Consider the following 17439-nt stretch of genomic DNA (forward strand, 5'->3'; position numbering starts at 1 on the left):
GAATAAGGACAACACAAAAAAGGAAAACTATAGGCCAATCTCCCTAATGAACACTGATGCAAAAATCCTCAATAAAATTTTAGCTATCAGAATCCAACAATGTATCCATAAGATAATTCACCACGACCAAGTTGGATTCATTCCAGGGGCACAAGGATGGTTTAACATCCGAAAATCAATCAACGTTATCCAACACATCAACAAAAAGAAATATAAAAACCATATGATAATATCAATAGATGCTGAGAAAGCTTTCGACAAAGTGCAACACCCATTCATGATAAAAGCCCTTGAAATTCTTGGGATACAAGGAACATACCTCAACATCATAAAGGCCATCTATGACAAGCCAACAGCCAGTATCATTCTCAATGGTGAAAAGCTGAAAGCAATTCCATTAAGATCTGGAACAAGACAAGGATGTCCACTCTCACCACTGCTTTTCAATATAATACTGGAAGTCCTAGCCAGAGCAATAAGACAAGAGAAAGACATCCAAGGAATCCAAATAGGAAAAGAAGAAGTCAAACTATCACTATTTGCAGATGATATGATAATATACATAGAGAACCCCAAAAACTCCACAGAAAAACTAATTCAACTCATCAATCAATTCAGTAAAGTGGCAGGATACAAAATCAACACGCAAAAGTCAGTAGCCTTCCTATACACAAACAATAAATCTGAAGAAGAAGAAATCAAAAAAACCACCCCTTTTATTATCGAAACAAAAAAAATGAAATATTTGGGAATAAATCTAACAAAAGAGGTAAAGGACCTATACAAAGAAAACTATAAAACACTGTTAAAAGAAATAGAAGAAGACACAAAGAAATGGAAAGACATCCCCTGCTCATGGATTGGAAGAATAAACATTATTAAAATGGCCATCCTACCAAAAGCAATATACAGATTCAATGCTATTCCAATCAAAATCTCAATGGCATTCTTCAAAGAAATAGAACAATTATTGATGAAATTCATATGGAATCACCAAAAGCCCCGAATAGCCAAAGCTCTACTGAAAAAAAAAGAAGGAAATGGAGGCATCACACTCCCAGACTTCAAACTATACTACAAAGCCATAATCATCAAAACTGCATGGTATTGGAACAAGAACAGACATACAGACCAATGGAATCGAATAGAAAATCCAGAAATAAACCCACAGATTTATGGTCAACTAATCTTTGACAAAGGAGCAAAGACTATGCATTGGAGCAAAGAAAGTTTGTTCAATAAATGGTGCTGGGAAAACTGGGTCGCTACATGCAAAAGAATGAAGCTTGACCACTACCTCACACCATACACAAAAATCAACTCAAAATGGATTAAAGAACTAGACATAAGACCTGAAACCATAAAATACATAGAAGGAATATAGGCGAAACACTACGGGATTTGCACATCAAAGACATCTTTACAGACACATCACCCAAAGCAGTGATAGTGAAGAGAAAGATAAACAGCTGGGACTACATCAAATTAAAGAGCTTCTGCACAGCAAAAGAGACAATAACAAAAACAAAGAGAAACCCCACCAACTGGGAGAACATTTTTGCACCCAACACTAATGATAAAGGACTGATCACAAAAATCTGCAAAGAGCTGATGAGACTCAGCAACAACAAAGAAAATAATCCAGTCAAAAAATGGGCAGAAGAGCTAAAAAGAAACTTCTCTGAAGAGGAAATGCAAATGGCCAACAGACATATGAAAAAATGTTCAACATCACTTGTAATCAGGGAAATGCAAATCAAAACTACCATGAGATACCATCTCACACCAGTGAGAATGGCACATATTAAAAAAACTAGCAACAACAAATGTTGGCGAGGATGTGGAGAAAAAGGAACTCTTGTGCACTGTTGGTGGGAGTGCAAACTGGTCCAACCACTATGGAGAGCTGTGTGGAGATTTTTGGACCTACTAAACATAGAGCTTCCATATGATCCAGCAATTCCACTCCTAGGTATTTACCCAAAGGACACAGAAACATCAATTCCAAAGAGCACCTGCACTCCTATGTTTATAGCAGCACTGTTTACAATAGCTAAGCTTTGGAAACAACCCAAATGCCCAAAAATAGATGACTGGATCAAGAAGATGTGGTACATATATACCATGGAATATTACTCAGCATTCAAAAAAGATAAACACATGCAATTTGCAGCAACATGGATGGCACTGGAAGGGATCATGCTCAGCGAAATAAGCCAAAAAGAAAAAGAAAAATACCGGATGGTCTCACTCATAGCAGGAATCTAGAAAACTTAAATAAGGGACCAGGAAAATGAATATAAGAAAGTGAAAATCAAAATCAACAAAAAACTATGAACCAGAGACACTTGTTGGGGGGTGGGGGGCGGGTGGGGAAGGATTGGGGTTAGAATGGGGCGTTTGCAATTGTATGGGGGAATATAAAAATAAAATTTAATATTAAAAAAAAAATAAAAAAAAAAAAAAAAAGGATTTGGACATGCTAATTGTTCCCAGCAACAAGACAAATCATTAGGATGGGAACCAAAAGCTCAGCCCAGTTTGTCAGTCAAGTTGCTGATTATTATTAGACATTAGGACAAGTCTCGGCTGACATTGGTCCAACTCCTCAGTGCTAAGTATGGCTCAGATAGTCCTTTCCTTACTTATTTGTATAATTTTCTCCTTTCATCTATAAGCATTCCTAAACACTGGGAGATATGGCCAGGTTCAATTGTCCGGAAAGAAGCCAATGAGCTTAAGTGATGGGGAGAATGGGAAGTAACTTCATTGGATATAAAGTTAAAAACATTAGCATGATTCAGGATTGATTGGAACCTTGGCAAGATTCTGAAGCTTTATGCATTCTTGCTACTATAACAAGAATCAAATTTAAAATAAGGTAAAGCAAAGCAAGCAGTTTTCAGAATTTCTGCTCCTATGGACCCTGTTTTTATTTCTGTAGTTTAAAAAAAAATCTTATGAACCGTACTTAACTCAGTCTCATTAATAGATAATGGTTTGCTGGTTTTGTCAAGAAGATATTTCCATTTATACATGTATATTAAAGGCAATTTTATTACATCTAAGTACCAATTTTTTCTGAAGTTTCACAATAGAAATTAATATGCAAAGGGGATCTGTTTAACAGAAATTTGCCTTGAAGCAAATTGAACTATATTCCATCTATTAAGTGTATAATTACCTGTAAAGTGGGGAGTTTTTTCCTACAGAAAATAATCACCCCATTCCAATTTTTTTAATGTTAAGCTTTTCAGAAATCATGACTAGTTTTATGTTATGTGGATTCCCTATATTTTTCCAGCTTCAATTTTTAAATGTAGTGATCCTCTTCCATGTGCTCTTTGACAGCAATGAAAAAGCTTTTCAATATTTATTCCTAATAAAGAAGAAGATCTGTATCACTTATTTAAGGTTCTTTCTTAGGTTAACAATTTATGCTTCATGGAAACAATAAGGAAAAATTTGTCCCTCTAAACAGTAGTGGATCAGTTTGTAAATAACTGGTGATATGTGAAAGTTATTTTTACAGATGAGGTTCTCTTTATGTAGGACACCTTTTGGAAGCACAGTAGCAGGATATCAGGAGTACAAGCACATAAGATAAGATTCACTGCATATTACTTTTATCACGTCTATGTTATTAGCTCTGAAACTGGAAGTGATCTGAACGACATTAATTCACCCTAGGAAACTTTCTTAGGTTTCTCTTTTACATTATTTCAACATCAGATTACAAACTAATTTAAATTTCAAGTATTCCATTACATTCCTCTTGAATGACTGCTCATGATCTTTGCCAAGTTCATGCTCCCATTCAGGAAGAAGACATTTTAATTCCACTGCAAACAGATCTTCTAAAGAAAGGGGAGCTTCAATCGCTCTGACTGGAAGAGCCCATGATGGATGTTTTTGATCATAAAGTCTGAGTCAAGACTACACAAGCGGTTTGTGTACGCTCTCTCTATAAATTATATAGGAGGCTTTTAACTTAATGTTGTAAAAATGTTCTATACTAGGAATAATTGGCCTAAAGTACCTAAGAGATTAGTGGAAAAGCACTACCAGAGTCCAGAGGGGAACAAAAGAAGCTCCCACCTGATACTTGATGATAGTTTGCACCATTTATAAACTAAAGTAGCTTCTACAGTTTTAATCATCTTCACCCAAAGGGTAAGTGTTATCTTTGCATTTGTTTTTATAGTTTAAGAATAAAAACAGTACCAAATTTAAAAAAGATGGTACCTGGTTTTCTGTTATAATGAGGAGGGAGGGGTGGCATTTTATTACTTTTATTTTGTCTACAATGGGACCTTTCATCTACACCAAGCAGACCTTGATTCTCTGAGCATCAAGGTGGTCCTGGTGATGAGAAACAATAGTCTTTAGATGGTCCCAGGTGAGAAAACCAGGGTCTGCATAGAAGAGCAGTGGCCTCCAACCTCAAACCCCCCAGTGTGAGACAGGCTAATGAAGGACGGATTGGGAAGGAATATTTTTTCCAAATAGTTACTACCTGTCTAAAAATTTCCTTATTTTTGGTAATGAAACATACACAGAATTTCTTCCATGTCTTTCCTTTGGCAAAGTAATTTTTATTTTCTAAATAAAAACTCCATTGGCAACCAAGAAAATAACAAAACTAGAGCACTGTTATATTAAACAATAGTTGGTCACAGTTGTGTGAAATTAATTGGAGTTTCAATTGATCTGTCTTCCTATTTGACTTAACTGTTTTGGGTTACTCTGTAGTCTGTGCTCACTGATGTTTTCATACACACTTCAGCATCATTCTCTGACCAAAATCACAGAAAAAATATTACACCAAGTTTTCATTTCTGAAATAGTGTCACCTAACTGCATAGCATATTACACTGGCGAAACTCTATGTCAGAATCATGTGTTGACAATGTTTCACATTTTGTGGAAATACGAACCGCAGTAAGGAACTGAGATGATGGCTTATGTGTTCCCACTGATAACAACTTATCCTCTTCCCAGAGCAGGACAGCAAGCTGTTCCACAAAGACACTGTAATCCCAGCATCGTGGTACTAAAAATAAATAGATCAATGAAGGAGAAGAGAGGCCAGAAATAGACCCACAAATACACAACTGGTTTTTGATAAAGGAACTCAAATAGTTCAATAGAGAATGAAAACTTTTTCAACAAAAGATAATGAAACAATTTGAACATCCATTTGAAAAATTGGTGAACTTTGACCCCTTCCTTACACCAAAAATGCCAGCCTTATATAGACCATAGGCAGAAAAGTTAAAAACTAAATCTATAAATCTTCTAGAAAAAAACAGGGGAGAACATATTGTTATAACCCTGCTGAAAATATAGAGCAACGGGTAAAAATTTCCTAGAGTAACCAAAAAAGAAAAATCTAACTATAAATGATAAAAGCCTAACAATTTGACCTTCAAAAAATTATACATTTCTGCTCATCAAATGAAATTAAGAAAATGAAGTTAAGAAAATTAAAGCACTAAATGGGAAAAATATATTCAATACAAATTTCTGAAGTAGGACTTTTAGCCAGAAAATATAAGTGACAACAACAACAACAAAAACAATAATACAACTTTATAAAAAAGGGCAAAGAACCTGACAGAAACTTCAACAAAAAAACATATACATTAGACCTGTAGGTATAAGAGAAGGTATTCAACATATCAGTCATCAGGAAAGTACAAATTAAAAGCACAGTAAGACACTATTTCAGAGCCACTCAAATCACTAAAAATAAAGAGACGATACCAAAATTTGGTAAGGATGTGGAACAACTGGAAATCTCACTGTTAATGGGAAAATTCAAGTTTCTTATAAAGGTCACTAAACATTTACCCCACAAGCAAGCAATTCTACATAGGGGTCTTAATCAAATTTAAAGATACATGTTCATTTTCAAATGTTCATAGCAACATTGCTCAAAATGTCCACTTGGAATGGAAATGAGCCAAATATCCATTCACAAAAGAAGAGACAAAAAAAAATGTGGTATAAACACAGGATGGACCACGACTCAGCAAGAAAAGGAACCAGATGCTCCTATAAAAAGGGTGATTCTATATAAAATGTATCTGAATGAAAGGAACAGGCAGAAAGGATATTTACTGAATGATCCTACTCTTAAATTTAAAGGCAGATATTATGAATTTCAGGTAACAGGAAAAAAACAATAACAATGATTTCTTCTGGGGGTGAATGGAAAAGGGGAGAAGTGACTAGAAAAGAGGGAATTTTCTTGGGTGATGAAAATGCTCTGTATCTTCAGAAGGGTGGTTTCATTTGTTAGAATTTATCAAAATAACACGATCTGTAAATTTTACCTCAAAACCCACATTGTATAAAAAAACTCAATTGATATTATCAATGTAAGATTCAGTTTCTTCTTAAATAAAAATAGTTGTATAGATTGTTATTTCATAGCTTTGAAAGGGGAAGGGAGGTGGGGACCTGGAGCCTTGTGGCTAACAGTGACAAAACACACTGCCCCACCAGCAAGCAGTTCCCAGTGACACTATATGTAACAATTCAAAGCAATGCAGCCTGGCGCCCAGCTCAGAAGCTGTGAAGGGTGGAAGCTGTGAACACCATCCGGAGGTGAGTCTTCTGTCAGTGCCAAACCAGGAACAGGCAGCCTTGGTAGACAATACTTTCGACGTGTCTGGCCCCAATGCTGAAACACTGATCATTTAATCCTTGCACCGATTCAATGAATCAAAGACTGTTGTCATCCTTGTTCAGCGGGAAGAAACTGAGTGGGGGTTCAGTCACCTTCTCTGAGGCTACCAACCCGGAGAGGGGTGGAATCCTGGGCCTGTGAGCAGTCCACCCCATAGCAGAACTGCTGTTTCTGCCAAGCCTTCATCATTTTTTTCATTGTTTTAAGAAGTTTAGTTTTTTCTCCTTTTTAATTTTTTAAAACATCCTTGTTTATTTTTTCACAAAATAGAATCTCTCCCTTCAGGTGCGGTGACCATAGTTTTCCTACCATGGAAACACCCATAGTTTTCCACCATAGTCCACTGTGTACCCCTCCCTGCCTGTTTCCTCCTCTCCCTTGCCCACCTCCCTCACTGTTCCCTCCTGAATGTCTCAGGCTTATATTTCATAGGAAAATAAGCTACAGTTTAATTTTTCAGTGTCCGGGAAATGAAGAAGTGCAGCCTTGCTAAAACAGTTTTTGCTCAGCTGCTTAACTATGCCATTTGTGTATGTGTGTGCTTGTGTATATGTGTTTGTGTGTATACACCTGAGTTTGGATATATGTGTTTTTGTGTTTGTATGTGTACATGTGTGCTTGTGTATTTGTGTGTACATATCTCTGTTTGTATATGTGTGTGTGTGTATGTATGTGTGTGTTTATATGTGTCTGAATATCCCCCAGCTACTTTCATGGTCTACAAGCAAATCCTCATTTCCTCATCCGTGCTAGTATACTTTGCACCAGCCAAGCTTATCGGCCGACCTCAGGACTATGCACCTAGGAGGGGACCCAGTGCTCTTGCCAGGGAGAGCAGTCGACTACTGCAGGGGCCAGCGGAGGGGAGCAGAGCCCTGCAGGCATCCCAGCACCAACACAGTGTGTTTTCATGGCAGTGAACTCGCCCTCCACCATGCTGTAGAAGGGGCTATAAATCAAGTGGTAATTAGATTTTGCAACATTTAACACGCCGCCTGCGTTGCCCTCATTGCCCGGCTCTGGATGGGAAAGAAAGGCAGACCATTCCCACTGAAAAGGTTGGCTTCTTCACTTGGATCCTTGTGTTCTGCTTTAGCCCAGAGAACACATGCCAGTCAAGGACAGAACATTCTCTCAGGGCAGGCTGCGTGACCTTGCAATTACACCAGAGATGGGGAGGGAAACAGTGCTGGGAGAGAGGGAACTCATCCTTATCGTACTGGAACACACAGCAGTAGCCAAAGCCTTTGGAAAACCAAACAGCAGTTCAAATACACTAGGCGTTAGTAAAACAATTGTAATTAACCTATCAGAAAAAAATTTGAATTTTTTTTGATGATTTAGATGATGAAAATATAGTTGTCATACATATTTGGCGTTTATCCATAATTCCTCTGGCTCACAGCTCTCAAAATCCTTAGGGTTTCCTAAATGTTGAAGTGATTAAGGTGTCTCTTTTTATGTTAATGAGGTGACTTTTGGGGAAGAAACTGAGGATGGGGGTTGGTTGCCAGGAGAACCAACAAAATGAGTAGAAGTTTGGAACGTCTAATTTCACCCCCAGCCCTCTAGGGAGGGGAGAGGAGCTGGGGCCTGAATTAAATGCCAAAGGCCAATGAGTTCATCAATATTGCCTGTGTGATAAAGCTCTATAAAAGCTGAAAAGGAGGGGCTTTGGAGAGTTTCCAAGCAGTTGAATATAAAGATTTAGGGGAGAATGGCTCACCTGGTGAGGGCATGGAAGTTCCATGCCTTTTCTCCATTCTTTGCCGTGTGTTTCCTTTGTAATAAATCGGCAATCCGGTAGTAAATGGGTTTCCTGAGTTCTGTGTGCCATTCTAGCAAATTAATAAAGCTAGAAGACCTGGTGTCCTGGTAACCTCTGGTTGTAGCCAATCAATCAGGAGCGCAGATAATAACCTGGACCTGAGACCTGAAGTCTGGGAGGGAGAGGGCTGGAAACCCCACTCTGTAGTAAGGTGGGGAAAGGCAAGGGTAACCCCCTGAGGCTTGCAGCCAGCATCTGAAGTAGAGGGCAGTCTTGAGAGACTGAGTCCTTATACCTTCTGGAATCTGAGGGGATCTCAGGTAGACAGTGTCAGAACTGAATTGAATTGCTTCCACATACACAAATGTTGGAATTGGATCTAGGAATCCAAAAGCAGTGAGACTTTTTTTTTTTTTTTTTAAGATTTATTTATTTATTTATTTATACAAGCACTGGGTACAGTCAGAAGCGCGGGAGGGTGAGAGAATTCACCAGAGCCAGAGGGGAGAGCAGAGCAGGCAGACTAATGAAGTACACTGCTGAGGGGAGCAGCAGGCAGCAGGAGAGGTCTGCGCGTTTGTGGGATCCTTGCCCTGCGGCCGGGGATCGAACCCTCACTGCAGAGGCTGTGGGCAGCTTCGCAACCCAGTGCTTAACCACTGCACCACTGGGGAGGCTCCGAGACTTTTTTATTTTACATTTTCCACACATGATGATTCTTAATTTAAATACATGTTGATAACCTATGGTACCAGAACGTTGCACAACCTTGACATTTTGTTTATTTTAAACCATTGACTATATTCTGGATGGACTTGTCCTAATGCTTTTAAAAAGCTAGAGATACCCATTATTCCAAAAATATTTTATGGCTGAAAATTTTTAGTTTTAAAAAAGTTTTATATTTTGGATGAGCGATTGGCCATCTTTTTGTAAAGGGCCATGCAGTAAACATTCTAGTCTTCAGAGGTAGCACAATCTCTGTTATACCTTCTCAACTCTGCCTCTGAAGTATGAAACCAGTCACAGTCAAAACACAAATAAACGATTGTGACTTTGTTCCAACAAAACTTTATTTACAAGAACTGACAGTGAAGTGGCCCTGGGGCATCATGTGTCAACCACCGACCTAGACTAGACTAAATGTGGAATCTGGCCTTTAATATATACTGGAAACTGATACTTCAGAGCAACAAAGAACTATAAATAGGCAACACCTGAATGTGGCAAATGTTTCTCAAGTTTCTGGAAGCTGCTAATTTTTATCATGAAACATAAGATTTGAGGGTGTTGATCCTCTCTTGCACATAGCACATTCACCTGTGTTAATAATACTGAACACAACTGGAAATAGAGTGTGCCCTATTTGTGTCTCAAAATGGCTGCAAAAATTGCTTACCAGGGAATGCTTCACTTGACAGGGACTGGATCATACCAGGTGCGAGGTACCTTAGAAAGAAAAAGTCACTTCCATTGCTTAACAGCACAATTGATTTACTCTACTTCAAAAGGGCACTGAAAATGCCAAGCTTTGAAAAACACACAAAACACTAATGGAGTAGTACCCTTCTCAAATGACACAAAAGAATTGGTGTCCACAGGCTTAAGGAAAATTAAGTAAAATCTAATCATTACATCAGAGATGGTACTATTTAAATGCCAAAAGGGAACATAACCCCAAGTGGAAAGAAAAAGGGAAAAGATGCTATAAAAAGGTGAGAGAAAAACGAACTTATTAGATAAAGCCAACTAATGTCAGGTGATCCCTGGCAGGGTCTCTGCTGTGAGGTGAACAGATGCTTGCGAGGGGTAAGGTAGGTGGTGATGCTGCACTTCTAGCACCATGAATCAGGGTGCGCTCTGATGCCCTTGTTCAGTGGCCAGTGGTGAGGTCAGCAGGACCATCTGGGGCTGGCTGGTATCCCTATGACAGAAGGCAAAGTACTGAAAACCTAAACTGTCAAAGTTTGCCACTGTAACAAGAGAGTATGAGTAACTCTTTCAGTTCCCAAAGATTTTATATCACTCTCTGTGTAATTTTTTTTAAGTACTACTTTGAGAAGGCAGCAATTCAATACTAGATTTAATAGCCCATCTGATAATATGATATAGAAAATTGGAGGAAGAAAAGGAAGAAAAAGGACTGAAAAAATGTTCAATAATTGTCAAATTTTCATATATATGAATAAATATGTAACTAGGCTGTAAAGGAAATATATGGACTAAAGGGCCTACTTAAATAAAACCCCAGGGTGGAGACCTTTTGCTTTTGAGGGCATGGTTTTCCCTACCACTTTCCCCCCAGCTACAAATACACCAGTCTGGGGCTCTCAGTAAGTGTTGATTACCAAGGTGTCCTGGGACATCTCTCAAATCTCTGCTCTTTCCAGTCTTAATCTTTTCCTATCTACTATCCCCAGAAATATCATAAACTCCACCCATCTAGCAATAGGTGTGACTGAAAAGTCACAATGACAGTTCACAGATCCTCAAAAGATAAAGTTGAAGACCAGAGTGAACGATGTAACTGTTCTGCTTGCTCTTATTTAGTTGGGTAGAAGACTTCAGATACATACATTATTTATCTCAGAAGGAAGGGATCTGTCCCCACAAGGGGTAAACTGCTCCTCATTGGGGCTAGAACCTTTCTACCAAGAAGTGGCACAGGAGCCTCCCTGGTGAAGCAGGGGTTAAAGTCTCAGAGCTATCAAGCTATTGCCAGCCACTGCAATATGAGTGGCTCCCCAGGCAGGGAGCTGACCCATATGGTGGAGCAGACTCTCTTGTCTCACCTGCCTCTCCCCTCAGCAGTGTATTTCAGTAGACCGCCTGTTTTGCTCCCCACTCTGTCTCTGGTGAGTCCCCCCACATCTTTGGCCTACACCCCTACACCCTGTTCTTGTATGCATAAATAAATAAAAATAAATCCTTTAAACAAAAAAAGAGGCGGCACAGGGTTTCATACTCAACTTCACTCCCCCTCCCTCCAGGGCCCAATATACAACCCAGGATATTGAAAGCAAAGAGAAAAAAAAGTTTTTAAGTAAACTGAAGTTCCAGAGAAGAACAGAAAAGCACATGAAATCAGGCCAAATAGTGAACAAAACAAACATCATTTACATAAAATAATTGAACATATTCCACTGGAGCACCAAGGTGGGTGTTTTTAAGCTTTTTCTTGCCTATGTATAGTGACTGTCATGGTTCTGGAAGCCACATATCTGCAAATGATCCCCACATGAATGTCTCCAATCCCTTTTCTCCCCTTACCTCCAGTCACCCACAGGCAAGTCAATGTCTCCATTTGCATATCACTAGTAGCTCACGTGCCAGAGCTCCAAAAGTGGGCTCCCAAATACACCCCACCAGCTGTCCTCGCTTCTCTGCCCTGGCAGCATCTTTCTTCCAATTTGGCTAAAACTTTGGGTCATTATTTCCATTTCTCTTTCTATCATACCACACATACAAGTTGTCCTTAAATTCCATGTACTTGGTGCCTCCCTGACGGTACAAGGGGTTAAGATGCAAACTGTGAGGCTGTCCGCAGCCACTGCAGCATGAGTTTGATCCACGGCCAGCCGTGGGGCAGCCCACATGGCACAGAAGACCTCTCCTGTCTCCTCCGCTGCTCCCCTCAGCAGTGTATTTCACTCAGTCTGCCTGTTCTGTTCCCTACTGCCTCTGGTGAGTCCTTTCACCCCCTACACCTCTGGCCTGTACCCCAGTTCTTACATTCATAAATAAATAAATGTTAAAAAAAAATTCCATGTACTCGGTTTTCAAAATCTTTCCAGAACCTGATCATTCCTCATCACTGCACAGCTGGACCCAGGCTCAAGCTCTACCACTTGCACTCTGAACTACTGCAGTCATCATACTAGTTTTGTCAGGTCTCAGCACAGTGTCACAGAGACCCTTTTAAACCAAGGTCAGACTGTGTCACTTTGTACACAATTGTCTAATGACTTCCTGCCTCCTTCAGGGCAAAAACCAAACCCTAAGCATAGCATAATAGTCCTGTTCACTCTGATTCTAAGCACACTCTCTGACCTGCACTGACAGCATGATGCTGCCCCTGCACCCCAATCTGCTCTCTAGACTGTTCTGGTGCCCTCTGCCTCCAAGGCTGCTTCCTCTGCCTGGGACATTTTCCCACGGAAAGCTGTGTGGCTCATGCCCTCCACCATGCATCTAGACTCAAGTGTCCCCCTCTATGAAGGCCTTCCATGACCCCCACATCTGCATTAGTGTTCTGCTGTGTTATAGCGAATTACCACAAACTCTGTGGCTTAAAACAGCCCCTAGTTACTATCTCACACTTTCCGTGGATCAAGTCCAGCCCTGCTTAACTCAGCTGAAGGACTCGCAAGGCTGTAATCAAAGTGTCATCCAGATGACCTTCTTCTCAGAAGCTCAGGGTTTTCCTTAAAGCTCAGGTAGTTGTTGGAAGAACTACTACTGAGACTGAGGACAGAGGTACTGCTGCCTGCTGCAGTGAGCAGGGGCCATTCTCATGACCTAGAAGCTGCTCACAGCTCCTGCTGGTGGCCTGTCCACACTCACTTGCTCAAAGCTGGCAGCAAAATCTACTCCATCTGCTGAGACAGAGTCTTATATAGCACAAACTGGTCATCACAGTGGAGAGACCCCATCACCTTCACTATCCTCAATCAGGTCACCCACCCAACACAGGGTGCGTTCCACACGCTCTAAAATGTTCTGCCACCTCACCTTGCAACACACACCTCTTCCATATTCCTCCTCTGTTTTCCTAAAAACAGTACTTCGACCATTTTAAATACCAAATATTTCATATATTTATATCCTGTATCATTCTTCTTCTCACTGAAATCTAAGCCCCATGTGGACAGAACATGCTATTTTTGCTATTAGTAGGTCCCCACCCTATAGAAAAACAGTGCCTGGTTAATAGATGTTTATTGAATGACTAAATTATTTACTAAATGGTGTGCTTTAAAAACATCAAGATCTCAACAACTCCAATGGCTTCTGTGAGCAATTTCTGCTGTAGCTGCATTGCATCATTACTTTGCTTAGTCACAAAAGATGAAACTAAATGTTATCCTTCCCATGGTAACAAAACTGTATAGTCTTCATTTATTTATAGTTTTATCAGCTAACTACATGGTGAGAACTCCACAGTGAATATTTGCAAGACCAGCATTTTATACTTATGTTTGGACTTAATGTGAAAACAGATATGTTCAATGTCTGGTTCTCAGGCACGTAAGTGACATCTATGTTTTATTTTTATTAATCTTAAACTTTTTTCAAATGGGAGGAATCAGAAATAAAAGAAAAATCCCGTTGAATGCTGACTCCAAGCAAACCACAAGTTGTGACTAGGTCTGTGATTTAAATAAAGAGAAATGGCATTCAGAAGCCATGAACAACCTACAACTGGCATAATAAAAGTTACAGATCCGCCATCGACCTCATGTAAAGGAGTGTTGTTTTTCGCAAGAGGTAGGGGAATATGGAAGGCCAAATGCTGTAAATGCAAAATATAAATCCACGTAAAACACACCCCAGGTATCTGTTTTATCCCATGTGTCTCTGGTTAGCAGGTTTTTTTTTTTTTTTATGTAATTGTGTGTGTGTGTGTGCGCGCGCGCAAACCCAACTACAATTGCAAATTTTATAACAAATTGATGATTTGCCTGACATGCAGCCTGAAAACCACTCTCACAACGTCTCTACTAAAAAAAAACAAACAAACGTTGCTCTGATCACAGATCACAAAGCCTGATTTTCTTTTACCTTGTTTTAAGTTTTCTTACTCTTGCTTATTTTACTAGCACTACAACTAATATAATTCAAGGAACACAATAACTTTTCTAAATCTCTCATACCTCTGATTAGATGTGCATTCACTTCTGAACCCTTGTTCATTTCTGTTTCTGGCTTCTTCTCTCTTACTATATATCCAGGCTTAGCTTAATTGGCCAAAAACTGCGATTCTGGCAAGCCTCCTCTGACCATGCTCTCCAAGGCCAGGCTTGTGAAGCCCTTAACCTGGGTTGTTCAGTCCATTTCAACCTGCACCTCCAGGTTGTCTCCAGATCTCTATTGCCACCACCCCACCTTGATGGGAGGTTGGATGGGACTGGATAAAAGTATGCAGACCAATGAATGCAAATTATAAACATCAATCTCCATAAACAACAAAAAGCATCTCTTTATAGTAAGGATAGAGTGCTTCTCTTCCCCATAAAAATACAATAAGATAAAAATGAAAAGAACCCTTAAGACATGGTCTGCAGCCTCGCAAAGTATTATAAGTATGGAGATAAATTTGTCAATTCCCCAGCATTTTATTTTATTTTATTTTTAAAGATTTATTTATTTATACAAGAACTGGGGTACAGTCAGAGGCGTGGGAGGGTGAGAGAATTCACCAGAGACAGAGCGGAGAGCAGAACAGAACAGGCACACAGACCGAAGACACTGCTGAGGGGAGCAGCGGGCGAGGCAGGAGAGGTCTGCTGCACCATGTGGGTTCCTCCCTGGCTGGCTGGGAATCGAACCCGCGCTGCAGAGGCTACAGACAGCTTCACAGCATGGCATTCAACCCGGTGCGCCACCAGGGAGGCCCAATTCCCCAGAATTTTAGCTCAACTTTCTGTGAAGGCTGAATTCTAACAGGTCCCCAGGAATTCCCAACTTCCTGGGTTACATGCCCCACATAATTCCAGAGTGGTAAATAAAGTGGATTTTTACTCCGGTGATTAGGTATCCTATATAGCACATTACCCATAAATAGGGAGATTATCCAAATGGGCCTAGGGTAAGCTCATGAATCCTTTAAGAGCAAAGGGTTTTTTTCCTGGTTGGTCAGGAAGTCGAAGAGATTATAAATCTAAGGGGGATTTGATGAGGGATACTGCTAAGATATTGTGAGAGAGTTATGAAAAGGCATGTGATAAGAAGACCATGGGCAAAGAATGTCAAGTGGCTTCTAGAAACTTCTAGAAGAATGACAGTCAGCCCTTGGCAAATTGACAAGAAATGGGGGTGGCAGTATGCCTGCAAACTGAATGAGCTGAGAAGTTGATTCCCCACATCCTCAACCAAGAAGCTGTCCAACCAATACCTTATACCTTGAATGTGGGATCCTGAGTGGAGAACCCAGCTAAGTCATGACACACCTGGGAGCTCCAGACTGTGAGCTGCAAAAAGGCTGTTGTTTGTGTAAATTTCCTATGCAACAGAAGAAAACTATTAAGTTTTCCTCTAAGCCTGTTACCTGTTCACAGAAAAATAACATTATCCTAAAAGTACTTTAACATTGTTAACTGTCTTCATGGGCAAGAAATTTGCACCAAACAATTTTTGATAAAGAAAGAAAAAGTACAAGAAGCTTCCAAGGAAATCTTTATCCTTTCTAGAAAACCATGAGATCTGGGAACAAGTAAAACATACAAATCTTTAAAAATAGTAACTGCTGCAAAGGTTATCATACGTAAACAATATTTTCAAAAAGTTAAAATATGAATCAATGCTTTCATGATATTTCACTAATGTTAACATCAATAACAGCAACATTATAATTTATTTAGGTTTCTACTAGATATGTCAAGAAAAGTGTTCATCTTTTATTCATCAAAATAGTAATTGATTATTTACTATATATAGTATGCTTTGAGAATGTTCATCGATTAATTCCAGGGCATGTTAAGAAAAACATGACATCCACATACTAAAAAAGTAAATGTTAGAGGATGTTTGTCCACTCCTTTTTTTAAGAGTAAACCTACATATTCTGTACCTCATTTTGGGCTTATAAGCAATACTGCTATTATTTCAATTTATAGACATTTATTTCATTTCTACTCCATCCCAGGCTCTCTGTTAGGTATGAAAAATAGATAAAAAAGTCAGCTCCTGGATTCCAATGACCCACAGTTTATTAAGAGAGAGAAAAAAGTAAATCAGGAATCAAAAGCATTTTCAATCAGTACAATAATAGTGATACATGCAATGCATATGATGATACAACATGGCATGGAAAGTGTATAATGTTTAGTATAATGAAGGCAAGCAATAAATTAAGAAGGTATGTATCGCCACCTGGCCATGCATCCATCCATTCATCCTCAACAATATATAATGAGTTAAACAGAAACATATCATCTTGTTAAGAGCGGTTCTGACATTTATAAGTGCCTAAGGAAAATAACTGACTACATATTTTTTTTAAGAAAACCAGTATGGGGCTTCTCTGGTGGCACAAGGGGTTAAGACACAATCTATGAAGCAGTCTGTAGCCACTGCAGTCCAGCCAGGGAGCTACGCACATGGCGCAGCAGACCTCTGCTGTCTCGCCTGCTGCTCCCTTCAGCAGTGTATTTCAGTCAGTCTGCCTGTTCTGCTCCCCACTCTGTCTCTGGTGAATCCTCTCACCACCCCACAACTCTGGCCTGTACCCCAGTTATTGTATGCATAAATAAATAAATGTTTAAAAGAAAAGAAAACCAGCATGTCACGAATTCCTTCTATCCATTGTCGTCTGTTTAAATATGAAAGAGAGTTGATGGCGCTCACCTGTCACAATTAAGCCTGTACATCCATTCCCAATACAATAGTCTGAATACCGTTAAATTTTGCTCACTCATGAGACTCAAACACTGTTTTGTTCATTAACTTCTAAAATTCCCCAAATGGAAAGTTTTTTTAAAACCAAACTGACTACTCAGGAACACAATAGAGTATATAAGCAGTAGGGACTTAAATCAAATACATTAAATTTTTCGTTCCTGACCCCACAATGTAAAAATACAACAATTGTATTCTTGTGGAAATATAGCAATTAAAATGCAGAATAATGAATGTTACAGTTTAAGCACACACACACGCACGCACGCACGCACGCAATATCTATTGTACCAATCCTGTTGGGAGAAAATGAAAATGTTAATTGTCATTACTGTATAATGATTTTGTCATAAGTGAGAAA

The 17439-nt window shown here is 39.4% G+C and overlaps 1 protein-coding gene across 6 annotated transcripts in view; it reads right to left on the reverse strand.

Annotated features, from left to right (window-relative positions):
• The window catches only part of FAM110B (family with sequence similarity 110 member B), a 167892-nt gene that overhangs the window by 94261 nt on the left and 56192 nt on the right, over positions 1 to 17439 (reverse strand). The window contains exon 3 of one of the 6 annotated variants that reach the window (XR_008550653.1): positions 9377 to 9911. The exons of the other annotated variants lie outside the window; for them this stretch is intronic. The gene's annotated coding sequence lies outside the window, so the exon portion shown is untranslated. Of the gene's footprint in view, positions 1 to 9376; positions 9912 to 17439 lie in introns of those variants that run through there. 6 annotated transcript variants of the gene reach the window in all.

The sequence above is a fragment of the Talpa occidentalis genome, unplaced genomic scaffold (assembly GCF_014898055.3).
Source record: "Talpa occidentalis isolate TD23 unplaced genomic scaffold, MPIMG_talOcc4v2.1, whole genome shotgun sequence".
Classification (NCBI taxonomy): Eukaryota; Metazoa; Chordata; class Mammalia; order Eulipotyphla; family Talpidae; genus Talpa; species Talpa occidentalis.